The sequence below is a fragment of the Bubalus bubalis genome, chromosome 23 (assembly GCF_019923935.1).
Source record: "Bubalus bubalis isolate 160015118507 breed Murrah chromosome 23, NDDB_SH_1, whole genome shotgun sequence".
Lineage (NCBI taxonomy): Eukaryota > Metazoa > Chordata > Mammalia > Artiodactyla > Bovidae > Bubalus > Bubalus bubalis.
In genome coordinates this window covers 25323516-25342785 of record NC_059179.1, presented here as the reverse complement: position 1 = coordinate 25342785, position 19270 = coordinate 25323516, and the positions used below count along the sequence as shown (strand labels likewise).

General features: G+C 40.4%; 1 long non-coding RNA gene across 2 annotated transcripts in view; it reads right to left on the bottom strand.

The window, feature by feature from the left end:
• Positions 1-19270, bottom strand: part of LOC123331364 — a 58162-nt gene that overhangs the window by 32594 nt on the left and 6298 nt on the right. The window contains exons 2-4 of one of the 2 annotated variants that reach the window (XR_006547949.1): positions 15590-15800; positions 1323-1471; positions 266-549 (exon numbers count right to left, since the gene is read on the bottom strand). This is a non-coding gene — a long non-coding RNA (uncharacterized LOC123331364). The remainder of the gene's footprint in view (positions 1-265; positions 550-1322; positions 1472-15589; positions 15801-19270) is intronic. The other variant, XR_006547948.1, reaches the window with a different exon arrangement.

Genomic DNA, 19270 nt, shown 5'->3' with positions numbered 1-19270 from the left:
CGTTGTGCAATGTTTGCAGACCTTCGGGATTGTCACAGCCGGAGGTGGGTGGGTTGCTAATGACATCTGATGATCTGAGGCCATGGATACTGATAAACATCCCACCGTAGCCAGGACCAGTCCAACATGTCAGTAGGGTCAAGACTAAGAACCTGTGGTCTACAGCCATTTCAACATTCTCTCACCATTCACTCTCGTTTTCACCTCTGGCAACCAAACCAGCCCTGCTTCCCTGGGTTCACCCACCTGCCATCTAACTACCTACCCCGAAGCCTTTTCTCATGTCTTGTCCAGCTTGACCTTTTGCAGCACTTGGCGTTGATGATCTCCCTGTTGTTCTTGAAACCCTTTCCTTAGCTTCTGAGACCTTTCTCCTGGTTCTTCTTCAGCCTCTCTGGCTTTGCTCCCCTCCTCCATCCATGTAAACAGAGGATGCACCCTCTTCTCCAAGCCTCTTCTCTCTGGTTCTCTCCTCTTTCCCTGGATGACCATATCTCAAGTGACCACAGAAGCCAGAGACAGCTTCTGCATGTGAACTCCCTGGGGAACCTGGATGAGTAGGAGATGGTTCTGCTTTGGGAGAACTAATTTAGAGAGGGCAGTAAGTGTACTAATCTGCTCAGGCTACTGGAACAAAATGCTACAGATTGGGTGGCTTAAATAATAGAAATTTATTTTCTCAAAGTTCTGGAGGCTGGAAATTCACAATCAAGGTGTTGGCAGATTTGGTTTCTCCTGAGGCCTCTCTCCTTGGCTTACAGATGTCTGCCTAATTACCTCTTCTTGTAAGGACACCAGTCAGACTGGATTACAGCCCACCTAAACAGCCTCGTTTTATCTTAATCATTTCTTTCAAGGCCCTATCTCCAAATACAGTCAAATTCCAAAAAACCAAAAGTTGTGGTTAGGGCCTCAATATATAAATTTGGGGGTAGGTAAAATCTTTCCTGGAAAAGGAAATGGCAACCCACTCCAGTATTCTCGCCTGAGAAATCCCACGGACAGAGGAGCCTGGCAGGCTAAAGTCTATGGGTTTGCAAAGAGTCAGACACAACTAAGCAACTAACACACACAAAATCTTTCTTCCCATCTTTCTCCTTCCCTTTTCCTCTTCTCCCTCTCTCCAGCAGGTAAAACTGAATTTCCATGAGGTCAATGTACACACCATCAACATGAGATATTTCAGGTACTTGATCTATGCTGAGTTGATGGCAGGTACAATGTCAATTTCAGAGGATACTGAGCTCGTAGAGAGCTGAGAAGCTCCACTGGTAGGCAACAGTGGGTAGGGTGGAGCTTCTGAGACCACCATGGACACATACCTGGAAAAGAAGTAGATATCTCAGAGCACACAGGCCACACAGAAGCATGAATCCTGAAGTAGGTGAGATGTGCCCACAGGTATGCTGAGCAGCGAGAGTGGGTGAAGGTAGCCGAGGGTTCACACCATGGAGGCAGGAGAGCAAGAAGGCTGGAAGTGAAGTCAGATCCAGTCAGAGCTTAGAGGAGCAAGAAGGCTAGAATGATGGATGTGGGCTTTCCCCTGTAGATGTTACAAAACCATCCAAAACTGTAGAGTCTAGGAATGCCACAGTGAGGGAGGGAAGAGGCCTGCTTAATGCAAGAGATTAATCCAAAAGATAGCATAAGGTTGCAAACAGCCAGAGACTTAGGGGTGACATAAGACTTCCCGCAATACTCTGCTCAAAGTCAAGGTCAAAAAGGCTTATGATCTCAGTCTGAATACCCTCCCCCAAAATATCAGAACCATCACATGACTCACCAGCTTCAAGCCACTAATCAAAGTACAAAGACCAACCTCATGCCAACAAAAATCAATTTCTGTGGTGCCCTTTGCTTTACAAATGATCTAGATTTTCCGAGTGCCATGGATGTGATAAGGTAACTTTTCCAATAAGATTATTTCATGCAAGAAACAGTCTCCTTTTCAATAAATAGTTTTAAACCATTCTCCCTGGTTTCTGAATTACACTACACTCTGAAGATATATAAATATCAGGTAGCAGTTTTATTTCCTGTGAGTGGGGAGCTTTGGTTTAATAAGGAGGAGAGAGGCGGGGTGATAGACTGTTGGAGAGGAAGCAAGATCTATTAGATCATCTCAGCCATCTCGCTGGGCCTGCCCGAGATTGCTCCCAGCTGCACTGGCATATTCACTGCTGCTCAGGCTGGTCCAGTTTTAAATGATTTAAGGGTAATATATTAAAGGCTCATGACCAGCTATAAAGAGGTGCTTCTTCCTGAGACACTAGCAAAGGCTTAGCTGTAATTTTAGATGGATGCTCATCCCACCAGAGGTCAGGGGGCACCTAGCTGTCCTTCAGGCTGTATCACATCAGGGCCGCAGAGGTCACATCCATTTGGACTGTGGTCGCCATTCAAAAAAGAGTACCAATGCCGTGTGCATTTATCAAAATTCAAAAGCAACCATGACCTGTGTGCATTCTTATTGTCCATGACACTCAGTACAGGTAGGTTTCAAAAGGAACAGACAGACATCACAGAAAGGTGCCAAGCAAATTCTGGAATTGATAATATAACTGAAACCAAAAACTTACTAAAGGGTTTTAATCATAGATTTTAGTAAAAAAAGAAAAGAAAGAAAGAAATCAGTGAACTTGAACATAGGTAAACTGAAATTATCTAGTCTGAGGAGTAGGGAAAAAAGAATGAAGAAAAATGAACAGAGCCTAACAGATCTGTGGAAAACATAAGTATAACAACATACACAATCAAAACAGCATATTTTGGGCACAAAAACAGAACTACGAATCCGTGGAACAGAATAGACAGCTCTGAAATAACTCCACACACCTACAGTCAATCAGTCTTCAGCAAAGGAGATAAGAAAACACAATGGAGAAAAGACAATCTCTTTAGCAAATGGTATTGGAAAATTGGAGTCACATGAAAAGCAATAAAATTAGAACACACCCTCACACCATACACAAAAATAAAATAGCTAAAGACTTAAATATAAGCCATGACATCATAAAACTCCTAGAAGAGATCATAGGCAAAACATTCTCTGACATAAATCAGGGCAATGTTCTCTTAGGTCAGTCTCCCAAGGCAAAAGGAAATAAAAGCAAAAAGAAACAAATGCAGCCTAATCAAACTTAAAGGCTTCTGCACAGGAAACAAAACCACAAATGAAACAAAAAGACGACCTATGGCATGGGAGAAAATGTTTGCAAAGATGAGACCAACAAGAGCTTAATCTCCAAACTATACAAACAGGTCAATTAAAAAAAAAAAACAATAAAAAAAGGACAACTGGCCAATAGGCACATAAAAAGATGCTCAACATTGCTAACTATTAGAGAAGTGAAAATCAAAACTAAAATGAAGTACCACCTCACACAAGTCAGAATCAGTTCAGTCGCTCAGTCATATCCAACTCTTTGTGACCCCATAGACCGCAGCACACCAGGCCTCCCTGTCCATCACCAACTCCTGGAGTTTACCCAAACTCATGCCCATTGAGGCGGTAATGCCATCCAACCATCTTATCCTCTGCCATCCCCTTCTCCTCCTGCCCTCAATCTTTTCCAGCATCAGGGTCTTTTCAAATGAGTCAGCTCTTCGCATCAGGTGGCCAAAGTATTGGAGTTTCAGTTTCAACATCAGTCCTTCCAATGAACACTCAGGACTGATCTCTTTTAGGATGGACTGGTTGGATCTCCTTGCAGTCCAAAGGACTCTGAAGGGTCTTCTCCAACACCACAGTTCAAAAGCATCAATTCTGTATCCTGCATCGAACCTGGATGCCTGGGGCTGGTGCACTGAGACGACCCAGAGGGATGGTACGGGGAGGGAGGAGGGAGGGGGGTTCAGGATGGGGAACACGTGTATACCTGTGGCGGATTCATGTTGATGTATGGCAAAACCAATACAATACTGTAAAGTAATAAACCGCCAATTAAAATAAATAAATTTATATTTAAAAAAAAAAATTAGATTAGAAATTTAAAAAAAAGCATCAATTCTTTGGCGCTCAGCTTTTCTTCTTTTTTTTTTTTAATTTTATTTTATTTTTAAACTTTACATAACTGTATTAGTTTTGCCAAATATCAAAATGAATCCACCACAGGTATACATGTGTTCCCCATCCTGAACCCTCCTCCCTCCTCCCTCCCCATTCCATCCCTCTGGGTCGTCCCAGTGCACCAGCCCCAAGCATCCAGTATCGTGCATCGAACCTGGACTGGCAACTCGTTTCATACATGATATTTTACATGTTTCAGTGCCATTCTCCCAAATCTTCCCACCCTCTCCCTCTCTCACAGAGTCCATAAGACTGTTCTATACATCAGTGTCTCTTTTGCTGTCTCGTACACAGGGTTATTGTTACCATCTTTCTAAATCCCATATATATGCGTTAGTATACTGTATTGGTGTTTTTCTTTCTGGCTTACTTCACTCTGTATAATAGGCTCCAGTATCATCCACCTCATTAGAACTGATTCAAATGTATTCTTTTTAATGGCTGAATAATACTCCATTGTGTATATGTACCACAGCTCTCTTATCCATTCATCTGCTGATGGACATCTAGGTTGCTTCCATGTCCTGGCTATTATAAACAGTGCTGCAATGAACATTGGGGTACACGTGTCTCTTTCCCTTCTGGTTTTCTCAGTGTGTATGCCCAGCAGTGGGATTGCTGGATCATAAGGCAGGTCTAGTTCCAGTTTTTTAAGGAATCTCCACACTGTTCTCCATAGTGGCTGTACTAGTTTGCATTCCCACCAACAGTGTAAGAGGGTTCCCTTTTCTCCACACCCTCTCCAGCATTTATTACTTGTAGACTTTTGGATCGCAGCCATTCTGACTGGTGTGAAATGGTACCTCAGAGTGGTTTTGATTTGCATTTCTCTGATAATGAGTGATGTTGAGCATCTTTTCATGTGTTTGTTAGCCATCTGTATGTCTTCTTTGGAGAAATGTCTATTTAGTTCTTTGGCCCATTTTTTGATTGGGTCATTTATTTTTCTGGAGTTGAGCTGTAGGAGTTGCTTGTATATTCTCGAGATTAGTTGTTTGTCAGTTGCTTCATTTGCTATTATCTTCTCCCATTCTGAAGGCTGTCTTTTCACCTTGCTAATAGTTTCCTTTGATGTGCAGAAGCTTTTAAGGTTAATTAGGTCCCATTTGTTTATTTTTGCTTTTATTTCCAATATTCTGGGAGGTGGGTCATAGAGGATCCTGCTGTGATGTATGTCAGAGAGTGTTTTGCCTATGTTCTCCTCTAGGAGTTTTATAGTTTCTGGTCTTACGTTTAGATCTTTAATCCATTTTGAGTTTATTTTTGTGTATGGTGTTAGAAAGTGTTCTAGTTTCATTCTTTTACAAGTGGTTGACCAGATTTCCCAGCACCACTTGTTAAAGAGATTGTCTTTAATCCATTGTATATTCTTGCCTCCTTTGTCAAAGATAAGGTGTCCATACGTGCGTGGATTAATCTCTGGGCTTTCTATTTTGTTCCATTGATCTATATTTCTGTCTTTGTGCCAGTACCATACTGTCTTGATAACTGTGGCTTTGTAGTAGAGCCTGAAGTCAGGTAGGTTGATTCCTCCAGTTCCATTCTTCTTTCTCAAGATCGCTTTAGCTATTCGAGGTTTTTTGTATTTCCATACAAATTGTGAAATTATTTGTTCTAGCTCTGTGAAGAATACCGTTGGTAGCTTGATAGAGATTGCATTGAATCTATAGATTGCTTTGGGTAGTATACTCATTTTCACTATATTGATTCTTCCAATCCATGAACAGGGTATATTTCTCCATCTGTTAGTGTCCTCTTTGATTTCTTTCACCAGTGTTTTATAGTTTTCTATATATAGGTCTTTAGTTTCTTTAGGTAGATATATCCCTAAGTATTTTATTCTTTCCGTTGCAATGGTGAATGGAATTGTTTCCTTAATTTCTCTTTCTGTTTTCTCATTATTAGTGTATAGGAATGCAAGGGATTTCTGTGTGTTGATTTTATATCCTGCAACTTTACTATAGTCATTGATTAGTTCTAGTAATTTTCTGGTGGAGTCTTTAGGGTTTTCTATGTAGAGGATCATGTCGTCTGCAAACAGTGAGAGCTTTACTTCTTCTTTTCCAATTTGGATTCCTTTTATTTCTTTTTCTGTTCTGATTGCTGTGGCCAAAACTTCCAAAACTATGTTGAATAGTAATGGTGAAAGTGGGCACCCTTGTCTTGTTCCTGACTTTAGAGGAAATGCTTTCAATTTTTCACCATTGAGGATAATGTTTGCTGTGGGTTTGTCATATATAGCTTTGATTATGTTGAGGTATGTTCCTTCTATTCCTGCTTTCTGGAGAGTTTTTATCATAAATGGATGTTGAATTTTGTCAAAGGCTTTCTCTGCATCTATTGAGATAATCATATGGTTTTTGTTTTTCAATTTGTTAATGTGGTGTATTACATTGATTGATTTGCGGATATTGAAGAATCCTTGCATCCCTGGGATAAAGCCCACTTGGTCATGGTGTATGATCTTTTTAATGTGTTGTTGGATTCTGATTGCTAGAATTTTGTTAAGGATTTTTGCATCTATGTTCATCAGTGATATTGGCCTGTAGTTTTCTTTTTTTGTGGGATCTTTGTCAGGTTTTGGTATTAGGGTGATGGTGGCCTCATAGAATGAGTTTGGAAGTTTACCATCCTCTGCAATTTTCTGGAAGAGTTTGAGCAGGATAGGTGTTAGCTCTTCTCTAAATTTTTGGTAGAATTCAGCTGTGAAGCCGTCTGGACCTGGGCTTTTGTTTGCTGGAAGATTTTTGATTACAGTTTCAATTTCCATGCTTGTGATGGGTCTGTTAAGATTTTCTATTTCTTCCTGGTCAAGTTTTGGAAAGTTGTACTTTTCTAAGAATTTGTCCATTTCTTCCTCGTTGTCCATTTTATTGGCATATAATTGTTGATAGTAGTCTCTTATGATCCTTTGTATTTCTGTGTTGTCTGTTGTGATCTCTCCATTTTCATTTCTAATTTTATTGATTTGATTTATCTCCCTTTGTTTCTTGATGAGTCTGGCTAATGGTTTGTCAATTTTATTTATCCTTTCAAAGAACCAGCTTTTGGTTTTGTTGATTTTTGCTATGGTCTCTTTTGTTTCTTTTGCATTTATTTCTGCTCTAAGTTTTAAGATTTCTTTCCTTCTACTAACCCTGGGGTTCTTCATTTCTTCCTTTTCTTGTTGCTTTAGGTGTAGAGTTAGGTTATTTATTTGACTTTTTTCTTGTTTCTTGAGGTGTGCCTGTATTGCTATGAACTTTCCCCTTAGGACTGCTTTTACCGTGTCCCACAGGTTTTGGGTTGTTGTGTTTTCATTTTCATTCGTTTCTATGCAAATTTTGATTTCTTCTGTGATTTGTTGGTTATTCAGCAGTGTGTTGTTCAGCCTCCATATGTTTGATTTTTTAATAGTTTTTCTCCTGTAATTGAGATCTAATCTTACTGCATTGTGGTCAGAAAAGATGCTTGGAATGATTTCTATTTTTTTGAATTTACCAAGGCTAGCTTTATGGCCCAGGATGTGATCTATCCTGGAGAAGGTTCCATGTGCGCTTGAGAAGAAGGTAAAATTCATTGTTTTGGGATGAAATGTCCTATAGATATCAATTAGGTCTAACTGGTCTATTGTATCATTTAAAGTTTGTGTTTCCTTGTTAATTTTCTGTTTAGTTGATCTATCCATAGGTGTGAGTGGGGTATTAAAGTCTTCCACTATTATTGTGTTATTGTTAATTTCTCCTTTCATACTTGTTAGCATTTGTCTTACATACTGCGGTGCTCCTGTGTTGGGTGCATATATATTTATAATTGTTATATCTTCTTCTTGGATTGATCCTTTGATCATTATGTAGTGACCTTCTTTGTCTCTTTTCACAGTCTTTGTTTTAAAGTCTATTTTATCTGATATGAGTATTGCTACTCCTGCTTTCTTTTGGTCCCTATTTGCATGGAAAATCTTTTTCCAGCCCTTCACTTTCAGTCTGTATGTGTGCCCTGTTTTGAGGTGGGTCTCTTGTAGACAACATATGTAGGGGTCTTGTTTTTGTATCCATTCAGTCAGTCTTTGTCTTTTGGTTGGGGCATTCAACCCATTTACATTTAAGGTAATTACTGATAAGTATGACCCCGTTGCCATTTACTTTATTGTTTTGGGTTCAAATTTATACACCATTTTTGTGTTTCCTGCCTAGAGAATATCCTTTAGTATTTGTTGGAGAGCTGGTTTGGTGGTGCAGAATTCTCTCAGCTTTTGCTTGTCTGAAAAGCTTTTGATTTCTCCTTCATACTTGAATGAGATCCTTGCTGGGTACAATAGTCTGGGCTGTAGGTTATTTTCTTTCATCATTTTAAGTATGTCTTGCCATTCCCTCCTGGCTTGAAGAGTTTCTATTGAAAGATCAGCTGTTATCCTTATGGGAATTCCCTTGTGTGTTATTTGTTGTTTTTCCCTTGCTGCTTTTAATATTTGTTCTTTGTGTTTGATCTTTGTTAATTTGATTAATATGTGTCTTGGGGTGTTTCGCCTTGGCTTTATCCTCTTTGGGACTCTCTGGGTTTCTTGGACTTGGGTGATTATTTCCTTCCCCATTTTAGGGAAGTTTTCAACTATTATCTCCTCAAGTATTTTCTCATGGTCTTTCTTTTTGTCTTCTTCTTCTGGGACCCCTATGATTTGAATGTTGTAGCGTGTAATATTGTCCTGGAGGTCTCTGAGATTGTCCTCATTTCTTTAATTCGTTTTTCTTTTGTCCTCTCTGATTCATTTATTTCTACCATTCTATCTTCTAATTCACTAATCCTATCTTCTGCCTCTGTTATTCTACTATTTGTTGCCTCCAGAGTGTTTTTAATTTCACTTATTGCATTATTCATTATATATTGACTCTTTTTTATTTCTTCTAAGTCCTTGTTAAACCTTTCTTGCATCTTCTCAATCCTTGCCTCCAGGCTATTTATCTGTGATTCCATTTTAATTTCAAGATTTTGGATCAATTTCACTATCATTATTCGGAATTCTTTATCAGGTAGATTCCCTATCTCTTCCTCTTTTGTTTGGTTTGGTGGGCATTTATCCTGTTCCTTTATCTGCTGGGTATTCCTCTGTCTCTTCATCTTGTTTAAATTGCTGAGTTTGGGGTGTCCTTTCTGTATTCTGGCAGTTTGTGGAGTTCTCTTTATTGTGGCGTTTCCTCGCTGTGTGTGGGTTTGTACAGGTGGCTTGTCAAGGTTTCCTGGTTAGGGAAGCTTGTGTCGATGTTCTGGTGGATGGAGCTGTATTTATTCTCTCTGGAGTGTAATGAAATGTCCAGTAATGAGTTATGAGATGTCTATGGTTTTGGGGTGACTTTGGGCAGCCTATATCTTGAAGCTCAGGGCTGTGTTCCTTTGTTGCTGGAGAATTTGCTTGGTATGTCTTGCCCTGGAACTTGTTGGCCTTTGTGTGGTGCTTGGTTTCAGTGTCGGTATGGAGGCGTTTGATGAGCTCCTGTCAATTAATGTTCCTTGGAGTCAGGAGTTCCCTGGAGTCAGGGTTTGGACTTAAGCCTCCTACTTCCAATTCGGTCTTATTTTTACAGTAGTTTCAAAACTTCTCCTTCTATACAGCACCATTGATAAAACATCTACGTTAAAGATGAAAAGTTTCTCTACTGTGAGGGTCACTCAGAGAGGTTCACAGCGTTACATGGAGAAGAGAAGAGGGAGGAGGGAGTTAGAGGTGACCCAAATGAGATGAGGTGGAATCAATAGTGGAGAGAGTGGGCTAGCCAGTAGTCACTTCCTTATGTGCACTCCACAACTGGACTGCTCAGAGATGTTCACGGAGTTATACAGAGAAGAGAAGGAGGAGGCAGGAGACAGAGGTGGCCAGAAGGATAAAAGGGGGAAATGAAAAGGAGGGAGACAGATCCAGCCAGTAATCAGTTCCCTAAGTGTTCTCCACCGTCTGGAACACACAGAAATTCACAGAGTTGGGTAGAGTAGAGAGGGGTTAGGGAGGAGATACAGGTGACCTGGTGGAGAAAATGGAGAGTCCAAAGGGAGAGAGAGCAGTCAAGCCAGTAATCTCGTACCCTAGTGAAAAATGGGTCCTGAAGATTGGGTTCTTAAAGGTACAAAATTGGTAACAAATACATAAAAGCAAAAATAAAAAACCTAGAGTAGAGTTTGGAATTTCAAAAATGCGATGTTAATGAAAAGAAGAAGGAAAAGAAAGAGAGAAGAAACAAACAAAGAAAAACAAACAAGGTCGCGAAAATTATAAAGAAACTACACGTACAAAATTGATAACTAATACCAAAAAGCAAAAATTAAAAATCTAGAGTAGAGTTTGGAATTTCAAAAATACAACGTTAAAAAAAAAGAAGAAGAAAAATAAAGAGAGAAAACAAACAAACCAACAAAAACAATGTCACAAAAATTATAAAGAAAATACAGGTACAAAATTGATATCAAATACCAAAAAGCATAAATTAAAAATCTTGAGTAGAGTTTGGAATTGCAGATATACGATGTTATATAAAAGAAGAAGAGAAAGAAACAGAGGGAAAAAAAAGTCACAGAAATTATGAAAAAAACTATAGGTACAAAATTGATAACATATACCAAAAGGCTAAAATTAAAAATCTAGAGTAGAGTTTGGAATTTCAAAAATACAATGTTAAAGAAAAGAAGAAAAAGAAAAAGAAAAAAAAACACGGTCAAAAAATTATAAAATATATATATGAAGTTTGCTGAAGAAGAAAAAAAAAAGGGTCTTTTTTTTTTTGCAAAGTACTAGTTATAAAAGTGAAAATTAAAGGACAATAGAGGACTTAAAATTTAAAAAAAATTAAAAAAAAAGAAAGAAAGATTGATCATAAAAATAGTAAAAATATATCTAGGTCTTTCTCTGGTTTTGTTGTGAGTATTGTGGGTTCAGTTCATTTTTGGCTAGTTCCTTGGTCCGATTTATATTTCTCAAGATCTATAGGCCCCTTCCTATGTAATCCGTAGTAACCACAGGGTTTTAATCTATGGCCTGTAGCTTCCAAGGCGTTTCCCTCTGTTATAGCTTCTTCTGTTTGCTGGTCTCTTCAGTGTCTGGTTCCCGCCCTGACACAAAGGGGACGGTGGCGGACACTATTTTTTTTATTTTATTTAGGCTCACTTGTTCAGCCGCGCTGTGGGGAGGGAGGGAGGGATGCTGCAAACAGATAACACTGGCGTGCGCTCGCAGTGCCTCAGCCACACTGGGTCTGCCCCCGCTCACGGCGCGTGTAGCCTCCCTGCCCACACTGCTCGGGCTCTAGGTTGTTCCGCCGGGAACAATCAGAGGCCGGCCCTGGGCTGAGCTCCCAGGTCCAAGCCGCTCAGGTTCAGGCACTCGGGTAGTCCTCAGAGGCGCAGACTCGGTTGGGCCTGCGTTTTGTGCTCTTCCCAGATCCGAGCAGCTCAGGTGATGAGGTGTTTGGCGGGCGCCAATGATGCGACTTATCGCCTCCCCGCCACTCGGTTATCTGGGTGTAAAACCGGCGCACCTTCTCAGGCAGATGTTGACCGTCCAGACCCCCAAGAAGTTTTAGTTAGCAAAGAAGCCTGCTTACTGTTTTATAGATAGTGTCTCTCTGGGGCTGCGATTGCCCCCTTCCGGCTCTGGCTGCCTGTTACCGGAGGGGGAAGGTCTGCAGCCGGCTATCTCTGTTCAGTCCTTTGTTCTGTGTGCGGGCCTGGCAGTGTCTTAGGCTAGGGCTGGCTTTTCGCGTGGTAGATATCCCACAGTCTGGTTTGCTAGCCCAAATTATTTCGCTCAGATAGCGCTCAGGACATTCGGCCCAATTCTTACTCTAAGGGACACAGCCCACGCCGCACTTCCCTGCCCAGCCCCCGCTTGCTAATGCCGTGTGCAGGCGTCTGCGCTGCTTCTCTGCTGGGGGAGTTACCGTAGGGCTCACAATCTGCGATTTTTAATTGTTTATTTTTTTTTTCCTCCCTTTTATGTTGCCCTCTGTGCTTCCAAAGCTCGGCACAGATTCGGCAGTGAGAAGGTTTCCTGGTGTTTGGAAACTTTTCTCTTTTTAAGACTCCCTTCCTGGGACAGAACTCCGTCCCTCCCTCTTTTGTCTCTTTTTTTGTCTTTTATATTTTTTCCTACCTCCTTTCAAAGAGTTGGGTTGCTTTTCTGGGTGCCTGATGTCCTCTGCCCGCATTCAGAAGTTGTTTTGTGGAATTTACTCGACGTTTAAATGCTCTTTTGATGAATTTGTGGGGGAGAAAGTGTTCTCCCCGTCCTACTCCTCCGCCATCTTGGCTCCTCCCCTCAGCTTTCTTTATATAGTCCAACTCTCACATCCATACATGACTACTGGAAAAACCATAGCCTTGACTAGATGAACATTTGTTGGCAAAGTAATGTCTCTGCTTTTTAATATGCTGTCTAGGTTGGTCATAACTTTCCTTCCAACAAGTAAGTGTCTTTTAATTTCATGGCCACAGTGACCATCTGCACTGATTCTTGGAGCCCCCAAAAATAAAGTCTGTCACTGTTTCCACTGTTTCCCCATGTATTTGCCATGAAGTAATGGGACCAGATGCCATGATCTTAGTTTTCTGAATGTTGAGCTTTAAGCCAACTTTTTCATTCTCCTCTTTCATTTTCATCAAGAGGCTCTTCAGTTCTTCTTCGCTTTCTGCCATAAGGGTGGCATTATCTGCATATCTGAGGTTATTGATATTTCTCCCAGCAATCTTGATCCCAGCTTGTGCTTCATCCAGCCCAGTGTTTCTCATGATGTACTCTACATATAAGTTAAATAAGCAGGGTGACAATATACAGCCTTAACATACTCCTTTTCCTATTTGGAACCAGTCTGTTGTTCCATGTCCAGATCTAACTGTTGCTTCCTGACCTGCATACAGATTTCTCAAGAAGCAGGTCAGGTGGTCTAGTATTCCCATCTCTTTAAGAATTTTCCACAGTTTGTGATCCACACAGTCAAGGGTTTTGTTATAGTCAATAAAGCAGAAGTAGATGTTTTTCTGGAACTCTCTTGCATTTTCAATGATCCAATAAATGTTGGCAATTTGATCTCTGGTTCCTCTGCCTTTTCTAAAACAGAGTCAGAATGGCCATCATCAAAACAGTCTACAAATAATAAATGCTAGAAAGGGTGTGGAGAAAAGGGAACCCTCCTACACTATTGGTGGGAATGTAAATTGATGCAGCTACTGTGAAGAACAATATGGAGGTTCCTTAAAAAACTAAAAATAGAGCTCCCATATGATCCCACAATCTCACTCCTGGGTGTACACCTGGAAAAGATGAAAATTCTAATTCAGAAAGATACACGCACACCAATATTCTCAGCAGCACTACTTACAATACCCGAGTCACGGAAGCAACCTAAGTGTTTATCAACAGATGAATGAATAAAGAAGATGTGCCACGTATATACATATATACACATCGGACTATGACACAGCAATAAAAACTAAGGAAATAATTCCATTTGCAGCAACATGAATGACCTAGAGATTACCGCATAAGCTAAGTAAGTCAGAAAGAGAAAGTCTAATACCATATGAAATTACTTATATGTAGAATCTAAAAAACAACACAAATGAACATATCTACAAAAGAGAAATATACTCAGACGTAGAGAATAGATGTGTGGTTGCCAAGGGGGAGCAGGGTTGGGAAGAGAAGGAATGGAAGTTTGACATTAGCAAATGCAAACTATTGTATATATTGTAGAATGGATAAACGAGGCCCTACTATACAGTATAGGGAACTCTATTCAATACTTTGTGATAAATCACAAAAGAATACATATATATATTTAACTGAATCACTTTGCTATACAGAAGAAATTAACACAACATTGTAAATCAACTATATACTTCAATATATTTTTTTAATCATGCTGGGACAACATGATATCCAAAAGCAAAGGAATGAGGTTGGGCCTCTGCCTCATGTCATATACAAATATTTTCAAAATGTGTCAACAACCTAAAATACTTATAAGAAAATTTACGGATAAATCTTAAAGACCCTGAATTTAGAAATAGACTCCTATATATGACAGTGAAAGTATGAACAAAAAAAGAAAAAAATAGATTGGACTTCAAAATTGTACAACTCTGTGCCTCAAAGTGCATCATCAAGAAAGTGAAAAGGCAACCTACAGAACAGGAAAGAGTATTTGTAGATTATTTATCCAATAGCTTTCAAAGACAAACAACTCAATTAAAAAGCGGGCAAAAGACTTGAGTAGACATTTCTCTAAGAATATATACAAATGAGCAGCAACAAACACACGAAGGGATGATCAACATCATTAGTCATTAAGGAATTATAAACAAAACCCACGATGAGATACCACTTCACACCCACTAGGATAGTTATTAAAAAAAAAAAACACACATACACACAAAATCACAAATGTTGGTGAAGATATGGAAAAATAGGAACACTTGTACGTTGCTGGTGGGAATGTAAAACATTCAGCTGCTGTGGAAAACCGTTTGGTGGTTACTCAAAAAATTAATTAGAGCTACAATGTAAATAAGTAACTCCCTTCAAATTTGGACATGGATATTTGATACAGATCCAAAATAATTGAAAACAAGTACTGAAACAAATATATGTATACCCATGTTCATAACAGCACCATTTCACAACACCCAAAAGGTAGAACCCCAAATGTTCTTCACTGGATAAATGCATAAAAAATTGTGACATATGTAGACAATGAAATATTATTGAGCCATATAGAGGAATGAAGTACTGATATATGCTACAACCAGGATGAACCCAGAGAACATTATACTGAGCCGAAGAAGCCAGACACAAAATATTACATCTTGTATGATTCCATTTATATGAAATATCCAGAATAGTTAAATCCAAAGAAACAGAAGGCAGATTCTTTGTTGTCAGGGACTGGAGGGGACAGGGAAATGGAGGTTAACTGCCTTTTGGAGGTGATAAAAATATCGTAGAACTACAAACAGGTGGTAAAGGCACAGCATTGTAAATGTACTAAATTTCACTGAATCCTTCACTTTAAAATGGTTCATTTTTATCTTGTGTACATTTCACCTTAGTTAAAAAGAAAAAGTAAACCAGATAAATCAATTTTTGAATTTTTAATAGTTTATTAAAAAAACAAAACTACTGGAAGGTAGAAATCAAATCTCACTCACCTTTATGTGCCCTCACCCCTTGATATTTACCACTATCTGCCGCATGAAGACAAGAATCAGTGTTTGCCTGAATGAATAAATAATCTGAAGAAAAATTATACATAAACTATGGAGACTTAGAAATTCCCTAATATCTTCCTTGCTTTCTTCATTTGTTTAAGTGTTTCCTTAGATTTTCTTTTTCCAACCACAAGAGCAATACTCACTGGTTTCTACAAGCCAACAACCAAGGTATGCAAAGCCTTCCACCACCTGCTCACCCCACACTTCAGCACTGCGGCCTCCGCACTCTCACAAACACCGGTTCCGGCTATTAATAGATCAACAGTCTTGTGTGTATTTTACACTTACAAGTTTTCTTCATGCTTAATCAAAGATCCCCCAAATGATGTGTGCAACTCATATTTCAGTTATCATCTTGGTATTAGTATTCCGAGAGCGAATTACTCCTGTGCTCTTCCGTTCGTCCATCTCCTCCGCTGGATGCCGGGGACCAAGAGAGAATGATAAGGAGGCATCTTCCCAGGTCAAAGTTATGAATTTCAACAGCTCCATGCACTGCCTAATTACAGAAAGGAGGAGTCCGATTTGAAACTTTAAATGAGAACACAGGCAGTTGAGACATTTGGCAACACCCATTTTCCCTCCCCTAATATATGCTATTCATTACTTTATAACCATCCCTGCCTATTAGCAGAGACTGTCTACCTCCCAACATAAATTTTATCCAGGATTATTTTGACTTAATTTTTAATTCACAGATAGCATTCCATCACCTCCAAACATTTACTTATTTACAATCAACCCTCTCTATCTTCAGGTTTTGCATCTGCTGACTAAACCAACCACTGTTCTAAAGTATTTGGCGGGAAAAACATCCAGAAAGTTCCAAAGAGCAAAGCTTTAATTTGCCATAACCTGGCAACTATGTTCATTTTAAATGGTCTAAAGTACACTGGAGGATGTGCATAGGCTATATGCAAACACTACACTATTTTATTCAAGGAATTTCAGCATCCACGGATTTTGATATCTACCAGGGTCCTAGAATCAATCCCCGTGGATATCAAAGCATAGCTGTATTTACTTATTTTTCTTAGTGTCTGCCCCTTGCGCCTCCAGCATGTTACCTCCACAGGGCAGAGATTTTAGCCTGCTCTGTTCATTGACAAAAGTCCAGCATCCAGAATACTGGCCAGTACATAATAGGTGATCATATGAGAATATATCATATATAAAGTTCTACAAGATCTCCCCTTTTCGGACCTCTTGTAAAGGTCACCTCCCTCTAGAAAAAGTTAGGGTTATAAATTTGGTATATTTCCTCTTGTCTCCTCTCCGTCGTGGTTCCCCAGGAAGATTACAGCTAAATAAGGGAAAGTGGTTCCATCCCTGGGTCGGGAATATCCCCTGGAGAAGGGAATGGCAACGCACTCCAGTTTTCTTGCCTGGAGAATTCCATGGACAGAGGAGCCTGGTGAGCTACAGTCTATGGGGTCACAAAGAGTTGGACACAACTGAGCAACTAACACACACACACACACACACACACACACGGGAAAAGTTGGGAGTTGACCAGTTGACAAGGTTCTAGCCTACCTGGAGCTACCAGTTTCTCATTTCTCTGTGTCCCCAGTGAAGTTTAGAAATAACAGTCCCTTCTTGGGAATCATCCCAAGAGAATTGATAAGCCCCTCTACATAATCTCACTGAGTCTTTAGTCCAGTCTTTGGGAGAGGCAGAGGAGGTATCACTGCATCTTAGAAAGGCATCTGGGAGGCTTCTGAGTGACACGAGGGAACTGACACCAGAATCCCCAGCTCCAACCGCTCAGGACTATCGCCAGAGCCACACGGAAGCACGCCCTCTCCCTCACGACATCGTGTTTAAAATTCCAGTTCAGTGTCCTATTTTTATACCAGAGCAAGCACTGGTCCCTACTGGGGGACCAATAGAGTCCAAAACAGAGGCTCAAGGTTTTTTCAAGAAGTATTGGTTGGCCAGCATTTTGTTGACTGTCTTTCAGTTTGGGTTTGTCTGGTGTTTTCTCATGATCAGACTGAGGCTATGCATTTTTGGCAAAAATGCACAAGTGGTATTTTTGCACAGAAGTGAAGATGTGCCCTCAGCACAACACTCTTTGTCAGTGTCAAGGTCTTAAGAGGCAAGGAAAGACTAAGGAATTGTTAGGGAGTACAGAAAATGAACAGGAAAACAACCAAATGCAATGTGGAGTCCTGGGTAGGACCCCAGAACCCAAGAAGGATATCAGCAGAGATGGTTCTGTGCTAAGGTTGATGTCTTAGTCTCGATCATTGCACCGAGGTTATGGAAGTCATTAATGTTAGGGGATGTTCGGAAACTGGTACACGGAGACACTGTGCATGCATACTAAGTTGCTTCAGTCATGTCTGACTCTTTACAACCCCACGAACTGCAGCCTGCCAGGCTCCTCCATCCATGGGATTCTCCAGGCAAGAATACTAGAGTGGGCTGCCATTTCCTTCTCCATGGACACTGTACCATTTTGCAACTTTTTCTGTAAGCCCAAAATTCAATATAAAAGATTTAAAAAGATGTGTTGGCTGTTCCTTATTCTCCTCACCTCTATTTATCTGGAAAGAGAGAGGGGAAATACATCTTTCAAGCTCCTTTAGAGTTACAAAGGTAGGAATACCCAAGCCCAACCCAAAGGAGACCTAGATGGCTGCCAATAGCTTCTGGGCTCAGAGGTGGATGACCAATGGAGGGCGGGCTCTTGCTGAAATTCCAAGATATTCCATCTTGGACGCATGCTTGCTAAGTCACTTCAGTCATGTCTGATTCTGTGCAACCCTGTGGACTGTAGCCCCCCAGGCTCCTGTCCATGGGATTCTCCAGGCAAGGATACTGGAATGGGTTGCTGTGCCCTCCTCCAGGGTATCTTCCTGACCCAGAGATGGAACCTGTGTCTTTTATGTCTCCTGCATTGGCAGGTAGGTTCTTTACCACTAGCCCATAGCTCTTTACCACCTGGGAAGCCCATAGTTTGCTGAAATTTTTGTTCCCATAGACTTAACTATGTCCTGACACAGGAACCTGGAGGACTAGTCTCATTGGTCAAACCCTTAACCCACTTGGGAGGGCCTTACTCTCTCTTAATCTGCCTAACCACCCACTTATCCTTTCTGTTTGCTGGGGCCCCACATGCAGGGGTAAGCATTTCACAGGATTTATTCCCCCTTCCATGTCCTGATTCCAACTCTGACCCAACTTGTGCTTAACATTTTTTTCCATCACTTTAGATGGCAGTGGTGTGCTCCAAGTTGTGTGTGTATGAGTGTGTGCATGTGTATATGTTGACTCTAAAACAAGTGATTTTTCCACTTACACTATATAAATTTCACACCATCAAGCCATACTCAATATTTCTGTAGTATTAGTGAAGTTGAAATCTTGTCATTATCAATTGCAGGTAGCAAAAAATAAAGGACTTCCCACAAACCCCGTCTATAAGCATCATTCATTCAGTAGATATGTATTGGAAACCCCAGCATCACGCACTGTGGAGCAGTGGGGAGTGACTCACTTCCAGTCTTTCTTCTACAACACAGAGTAAGTGAACCTTCTTTGAAGGGCCTGAACGCCCTCCCATGACTCACTGGGAGGCCTAGCTTCTTCTCCATCCATGAGATGTGTATCCAGCCATAAACATGCAGAAAGCAAAGGTCAGGATCAATGTGACAGACATTTTAAAGGAATGGAAAAAGGCAATTCATCAGATATGGAAGTATCTAAAAGGAAAGAATTGTGGAGACCATCCTCTGCTCTCATTTCTAAGTACCAAGGCCAGATTCTATCAAGAGCATTAGGTCTTACACAAAGGAGGCCTTTTTCACCAACTGTCAACCTATTCAGACAAATGGGTTATAACCACAACCTGCTATAACCAAACTAACATGGACTGAAAGAGTTAGCTGCTCAGTCAGGCTCAACTCTTTGCAACCCATGGACCTCTGTCCACGGGATTCACCAGGCAAGAACACTGGAGTG